Source organism: Macrotis lagotis, chromosome 4 (assembly GCF_037893015.1).
Source record: "Macrotis lagotis isolate mMagLag1 chromosome 4, bilby.v1.9.chrom.fasta, whole genome shotgun sequence".
In the NCBI taxonomy this organism is placed as follows: domain Eukaryota; kingdom Metazoa; phylum Chordata; class Mammalia; order Peramelemorphia; family Peramelidae; genus Macrotis; species Macrotis lagotis.
In genome coordinates this window covers 274,639,132-274,646,781 of record NC_133661.1, presented here as the reverse complement: position 1 = coordinate 274,646,781, position 7,650 = coordinate 274,639,132, and the positions used below count along the sequence as shown (strand labels likewise).

At 35.1% G+C, this 7,650-nt stretch overlaps 1 protein-coding gene across 6 annotated transcripts in view; it reads left to right on the top strand.

Annotated features, from left to right (window-relative positions):
* The first annotated feature begins 2,310 nt into the window (after positions 1–2,310).
* Positions 2,311–7,650, top strand: part of GARIN2 (golgi associated RAB2 interactor family member 2) — a 64,557-nt gene continuing 59,217 nt past the window's right edge. For all 6 annotated transcript variants that reach the window (XM_074236093.1, XM_074236087.1, XM_074236089.1 and 3 more), the window contains exon 1: positions 2,311–2,449. The gene's annotated coding sequence lies outside the window, so the exon portion shown is untranslated. The remainder of the gene's footprint in view (positions 2,450–7,650) is intronic.

Below are 7,650 nucleotides of genomic sequence, written 5' to 3'. Positions count from 1 at the left end.
ACAAAAAATGAATGTTGAAAATTATCTTTATATCTAAGTGGAAAAAGTAAAATAATGAATGAATGAAATCAAAAAATAAATTCCAGGCTTGGAAGTGACCTTATCAGTTTGAGATGTCCAAACTTTCTAAATCCTTAGTCACTGTTGGCAGCACATAGGAGCATATATCTACTCCAGAGCTTCTTGGAGAAGATAGATGATCAATAGACAGAGGAACCCCAATCCCTGACCTCACTGATCAGAAGGAATAGTTTAGACAGTGCAGAGCCAATTAAAATGAAACAAAGACCCCTTCAAGTTTAGCATTTCTTGCTGTAAAGAAAATAAGTACTTGTCCTGTGCCTGATTTACATTGTACCTCAACCTTTCTACTCCCCCTACTTTGGGAAAGGGTGAGTCAACCCAAGGTTTAAGTAATTACACCATATGGGTGTAATAAGTCAAAGACTTTGAGGAGAGGAATCTGACCTTTATTTTAATTGACCAAGCTTCCCTATGACTGAACCAGGTTCCCCTCATGCACAGGTCCAGGGAAAATAATTATCTTCTTAATGGACAGGGCGAGAGGGTATAGTGCACTAGCCCTATAGGTCAGCAGAAGAGAAAATAATAAGCTCTAGCTAAATAAGAGATCAAGATAGTATCTCTTAAAGCAATGATATATTCTTATAGAAGTCTTTTTAATATCTGAAGAGAGATACTGTGTTCTTATTTAATATATTAGGCAATGCTCTCCTAATTGATCTCCCTAAGTCTAGTTTTTTCCCTCTTTCATCCATTCTCCATAAGGTTAAACTGATATTCCTACTCAAGAAGGTTTTTGTAGTTGTCTATTGCCTCTCCTCAGGACAGCTAGATGGCACAGAGGGTAGACTATGGAGCCCAGAAGAAGGAAAAACTTCCAGAGTTCAAATCTATCCTCAGACACTGTGTGACTTTGGGCAAGTTGCTTAACCCTGTTTGACTCCATTTCGTCTTCTCTAAAGTGAATTGGAAAAGGAAATGACAAACTACTCCAGTATCTTTGCCAAGAAATACCTGAATTAGGCACAAAGAGTAAGACATGAAAACAAATAGACAACAACAATTGCCTCTGAGTCCAAGCTAACATACAACTTCCATCTTTCCCAGTTCATCTCTTATTACTCCTCTTTGTGCACTCTAGTCCAAGCCAACTGACCTATTTGCTGCTCCTGTGTACAACATTCCATCTCCCACCTCCATGCCTTTGCAGAGCACATGAGCTGCCCAGCCTCCATTGCACTCCCTCACCTCTCCTGTTGAATCCCTAGCTCCTTTCAAGACTTGTAGGACACACCATGTCCTACTGCTCCTTTGTCCTCCTGAAATTGCCTGACTTTATTTTGTCTCTGTTGTTATTAATATGTATACATGTTATATCCTCACCTTTGAAGGGAAGCTTGAGGAGAAAGATTTTTTTTCTTTTTTGCATCCTTAGAGCTTTGCACATAGTCAATGCTTACTAAATAGTTGAGTGAATAAATTGAACAAAACCTTTTGGCACAGGATTTCAAAAGTGCTCTTTAAACAAGAGAAAATTTCTGAGAATCAAGGCTGCAGTTCTAAACCTAGGATCCATGAACTATTTTAAAATATATTTTTATAACTATATTCAATATCATTAGAAATAATTAATCTATTTTATTTTTTGTTTTTTTTTCTTAGTTTTTTAGTTTTTTTGCAAGGCAAATGGGGTTAAGTGGCTTGCACAAGGCCACACAGCTAGGTAATTATTAAGTGTCTGAGGCCAGATTTGAATTCAGGTACTCCTGACTAGGGCCAATGCTCTATCCACTGCGCCACCTAGCTGCCCCTATTTTAATTATTATTAATGTATTTTAGTATAATTTTAATATATGTAATTCAGGATAATCCCATTGGTAATTCTATATATTTTATTGTATGATTTTTGAAACATTCTGGCAAGGGGCGGGGGGTCCCACAGGTTTCACCAGAGTACCAAAGAGGCCCATGATGAAGGGGGAAAAAAGTTAAGAAACAATGCTCTAGAACTCATTCTCCTTTTTCCAAAGTTCATTTTCCAGTAGACTATGAGATCAATAGAGTCACCACTCTCCCCTTCATAATCTCAGAGAATAAGACAGGGTGGGGAAGACATGTGGCCTTTAAAAATAATTACTTGTACCAAAGACACTTTGAAGTTCAGTATTTGTATTTACTCAGTTCAGATATTGGATGTCACTATTCTGACATCAGCAATTAGGTCAGAGCATTATGATATATATATATATATATGTGTGTGTGTGTGAAAGAATAATACCCTTTACAACCAGATCTACCTTTCATCTCCTGTCTTATGAACATGAACAGATCACCCTAAGGAAATGAGAAAAGAATTAAATCTTGTCTGAAAATTAACTGACCTATCAATAGGGAAAGTCCAGAAGGATCCAGTCTCATTCCCTATGTGAGTGATTCTTCTAGGTAGAATAACTTAAGTATGAATCTTTTGGGGGGAAGGATCACAGATTCCAGTCTGAATGGAAATGTTTTTTTTTACCTAACTTATATCTGACAATTCATGGGCCAACAATTTTCTTAATTTTTTCATTCTAACTATACAAGAACTAATAGATGTAGGGAGAGAGGAAAGAATAAGTTCAGTCTGACAGCTGTTTGCAGATTTAGTAAAAGATTTAATACATAGGAGTTTGAGACCAAGGGAAAAATGCAAAACCAAGTTGTGGGGATCATTTGTAGATTTAAATTTTCTAAGCTTTTTTTCACAGCATACGTTATAGGATATATGTAATTAATAATATGTAATTAAGAACTATATTATGGAACATTACTTTTCCTAAATGATTCAAGAAGTGAAAAAGTGAATCATACTATTTCTTTTCTTTCTTTTTAAAAAATTTTATTTATTTATTTTCATCCATATGCATATGTATATTTTTAAGTTACATTTTTCCACTCTCTCTTTCCACCTTCCTCCCCTCAGCAGTGAACAGTCAAGTTAGCATTGTACATATATATTTTTGATAAATATGTTTACATATTAGTCATTTTCAGTATGAGGAATTAAGATTAAGGAAAAGTGCTATCTATAAGAGATAATTTTTATAAAGCGTTCATCAGATTCTAAAGGGTTGGGGGGGGTTTTTGTTTTGTTTTTCTTCCTCTGGATGGGGATAACATATAGTCCATAGCCAGTCTAATATGATTGTCCTAGCTTTCTGAACTGCTGAGATCCCGTAAATCATCCCATGCTTCTCTAAAATCCGACCATTTATGGTTTCTTATAGAATAATAATATTCCATAGTATTCATGTACCATAACTTGTTTAGCCATTCCCCAATTGATGGGCATCCATATCTTTTTTCCTGGATATATCAACACTTTTCCCACCCCTTATGACCTAGACCAGAATAGTCTGACAATTACCAAATCTGAACATGTATGTGATATTCAACCCCTTATCTGTTCCTTAGACCAAGACTGGGTTGTTGGATTTTGTTTCTTTTCTTTGCTCAGAATTCAACCTTTTAGAGACATCTTTTACAAGGTTTAGTCATTGATTTTTCTATTCCATGTATCAGTACAAATAAATCTTCCCATATTTCTCTGAAATCCAAATATTTGCAATTTCTTATTGCACAATATTCCATTTAATTCACATGTCACAATTTGTTTAGGCAATTGTCTAGGCAATCCCCTGATGATCACTGCTTTGTAGCTGTTCTAGACCTTTTTTCCAATGTTTTAAAAATCTTCTAATTTGGACTGTGTGGGATAGTGACTTCAAAACTCACATAGTAATGACTCTACTTCAGAGGGAGAGTCAGACACAAAAGTCTGGAATTAGGACAATTCAACTTCTCTGTTTTTAAAATGTAATATTTGTGAAGTACCATGACACTGTTAGAAAAAAAAATTGTATGACTATGTGATTGCATGCCATCATTCAAAGTGTTCTGTAAAGTATTCTAGAATTAACAATGATGAATACAACTAATATTTCCATATGCACAGAAGATTGTCATGAACAGTGTAAGCTATTTCCTAAAGCTGCCATGAGTAATAGAGTCTAGATAACACATTTGTTCCCAACAATTTCAAAATACCACCCCTCCTTGAAATGGAAATTCAATACACCCACAATGGTCTCAACCTTGGGTTGCATCCCCAATTAAAAAAAAATTCAAATATTATGAAATACTTCCTAATATCATGTGAGGAAGAAAAGATTGAATATCCCATCATACACCTTGACATATTATGTTTGGTTTGATCAAAAAGAGTAATTTCCAAAGTGCCAACATTATTATTATATTTCTTATCAATGACTTAGTATGGAAAATCTCCACTGTTTTTTTCTGTTTTCAAAATAACCAATAAAAATAGAACAAGACTGAGAAAAGATGGAGGGGAGGAAGAATCTTCTTTGTATTTGTTTTAAAGTGTGATATTTTATTTTAATCTCAAAGAATTGCAACAATCAAACTCTTGCAAATGAAAAAGAGACTGCTTCGGCCAAGATAAATATAAATAACTAGCATTTATACAGAGGTTTTTAATTATCTCCTTTGAGCCTCATAAACCCTATAAGGTAGGTTCTATTATTATTTCCATTTACAGAGAAGGAATCTGAGGCTGAAAGGTTAGGTGGTTTGCCCATAGCTATATAGTCAAATTAGATCTCTGAAGCAGAATTTGAACTCAGTTCCGAATTAATCTCTACTTTGGGGAGGAGGTTGGCCTCTCCAGGAGTCCGGATCTATATCTTGTCACTGAACTCAGATAGCTCAGGAGGAAAGAACGAATTTGATGACTCTGCACAGCAATCCCTCACTTAAATCTGAATTCGCTTGCATCACTTTCCTGATGTCATGGTCCTCTTCAAGAATGAAGTCAAAACAAAACAAAAAATACCTTCCTGGGACCAATACAGAAAAAAGATAAAGAGAAAAAGAAATAGTTGAAGGCAGAAAAACTCAATCTATATTAAAACAACATGAAAAGAAATTATATTTGATATTAAACTAAATGCCATAAAATTTCTTTGTTCTGCACATGCAATGGAAATATTCTCTGCTTATGATAAATACAGGCAGCAAGTTCTAATTTATGGGAAAATATAAACTGTGATAAAAATGAAGGTAAAGTGCTGGTGCCAGCTGTAACACCATTACAACAAAAGGTTTTCTCTATTACCTTTTAACAATTATTCTCCATAATGAAATACCTCATTATGATGCTATTTATAAAATTCATTTTTCTTGCTAATTCACTTGGAAAGATAACAGAGTTGAGCTGTCCTTCATAGCTATGTTTACACAGAAGGCTAACCTCAAATGCCTTTGCCCTTAAACTTCAAACACCCCTTTAAAAGAGATGGCCAAAAAATAAAAAATAAAAAATAAAAGAGATGGCCAGTGGACTTTAAGAGACAGAGAGATATCTTCAAAAAAGTTTGAAGAATCAAGACATCTGGTTTCTAATGTATACCTCATGATCAAACTCAATGACACCAGAGGTATCCTTAGGACAATGTATGTAAATGGGCACTATATAAATGTCAGGTATTATTCCTGAGAGCTGTAGCATCATGTAATGGATGATAGAGTCAGTATTTGAATCAGGAAGACATGAGTTCAAGAGTCACACTTGAGATACATATTGGTTGGGTGACCCAGGACAAGTCACTCTGCATTCAAATCCCAGGTCCACCATTATGTAATCTTGGACAAGCCACCTTCATCTCTACCAGCTCTTTTAGGATCCAATATATACATACATATATATATACATATATATAACATGGAGATATATTCTATTTATGCTTAAGTACTTATTTCTCTTTATTAGATATTTGAAATAGAACTACTTATTACTAATTCTGTTTTATCTTTGGCTTCTTTGGATTGAAAATGAGATTTCTAGTAGTATATAAATTTCACTTTAGAGGGTTTTTTTTAGGTTTTTTGGGGGGAGGGCAAGACAATGGGATTAAGTGGCTTGCCCAAGGTCACACAGCTAGGTAATTATTAAGTGTCTGAGACTGGATTTGAACTCAGGTACTCCTGACTCCAGGGCCAGTGCTCTATCCACTGTGCCACCTAGCTGCCCCCACTTTAACAAAACAAAAAAAATTATCATCCGCTATATTGTTTTCTCTATTTATACGTTTCTACTATTTGCCAAGTTTGCCCTGCCATGCCCCAGGAAAAACAAAGTGCACAAAGAGTCTTATTGTAGAGTAAAAGTAAATAACCATTTAAAGAATGAGGAAAACTGAATGGTAGAGTGGATAGAGTACAAGGCCTGGAGTCAGGAAGACTTGAGCTGAAATCTGGCCTCAGACACTTGGTTAAATAAGTGACTTGCTCAGGGTCATTTCCCTCAGTTTTCCCATTTGTAAAATGAGCTGGAAGATGAAATGTCAAACTCTAAATGGGGTCATAGAGAGTCAGAAAAGAGAGAATAAACTTCAGTTAGCTCTCGGTATGCTGACTTAGAGATAATGTTTGTGATGAGTACTGTTTTTGAAAAATTGAAATGTTACTGAAATGAAAATAGAACTTAGAACAATTCAGCATGGTCCCAACCCATTTGTTTCTTAGGAAGAAATTAGTAGAGACCAAGAGAGAACAATCCCCAGGGAGTTCTGTAGATTTTAACTTCAATACAGCTACCAGTTATATGGGACTCTTGTATATAGAACTGATTGACAGACTCAGTCAGAATTGGCTCCACCAATCAACCATTGGATGATGGCACATTCATTCAATAGCAAGTTTGGCTTAAGGGCAACCTCTTTTATGAAACCTTAACCAGATCCTTCCTGATGAAGATGTTCTTATCCTCAAATTTTCCTTACTTTGCTGTATCTCTTCTTTCCTAGCCTAGATATATACTGTAATTTATACCCCTCTCTAGGTTCCTGGCCAGCAGAAACTGTCATTCTTTAATCCCCACTTTATGTGTCTCCAGTGTCCAACATGCTGGGTAGTTCCTTTGTATGAAAAAATAATCTCACAGAAGAGAGAAGCATGGATAGGTTATAATCTGTACCAATGGAAATATCCACATTAATGAAATCAGAAATCAACTTAAGTACAGAAAAAATCCTAGGTTGGGACTCTGGATTCAAATCCCAGGTCCACCATTATGTAATCTTGGACAAGCCACCTTCATCTCTACCGGCTCTTTTATGATCCAATGAGTTTCACTGTCAAGCCTATCGACTCATGAAATCGATAATCAATATATTGAATTGAATTGCAATACTATTTTATTAAAAGTTAGAGTACTAGCAACTAGAAGAGCTTGCTACTTCAACTAAGCAATATATCAATAAAATACTGTTTAATAGAGTTGCTCAATACTTGTCACTATCTTCTTCATCTCACTCATTTTTTATCTTTGTACTTTTTCCACTCAAGATTTTATCACAAAGTAATGAAATCCAAACTAAAGTAAGAATGTGACAAACTTTACAACCCTATTATAGACTTGAGGTGATAGGGGGTAAACAATGCGCAACAGCAATACATAGGTATCAATATTATTTTTGATATTATTGCTGTTCTGGGCCAGGACTAAATAAAGCTAGACTAATGATGAAAGAAATGATGAAGTAAAAATCAACAAAAGAAAGATGA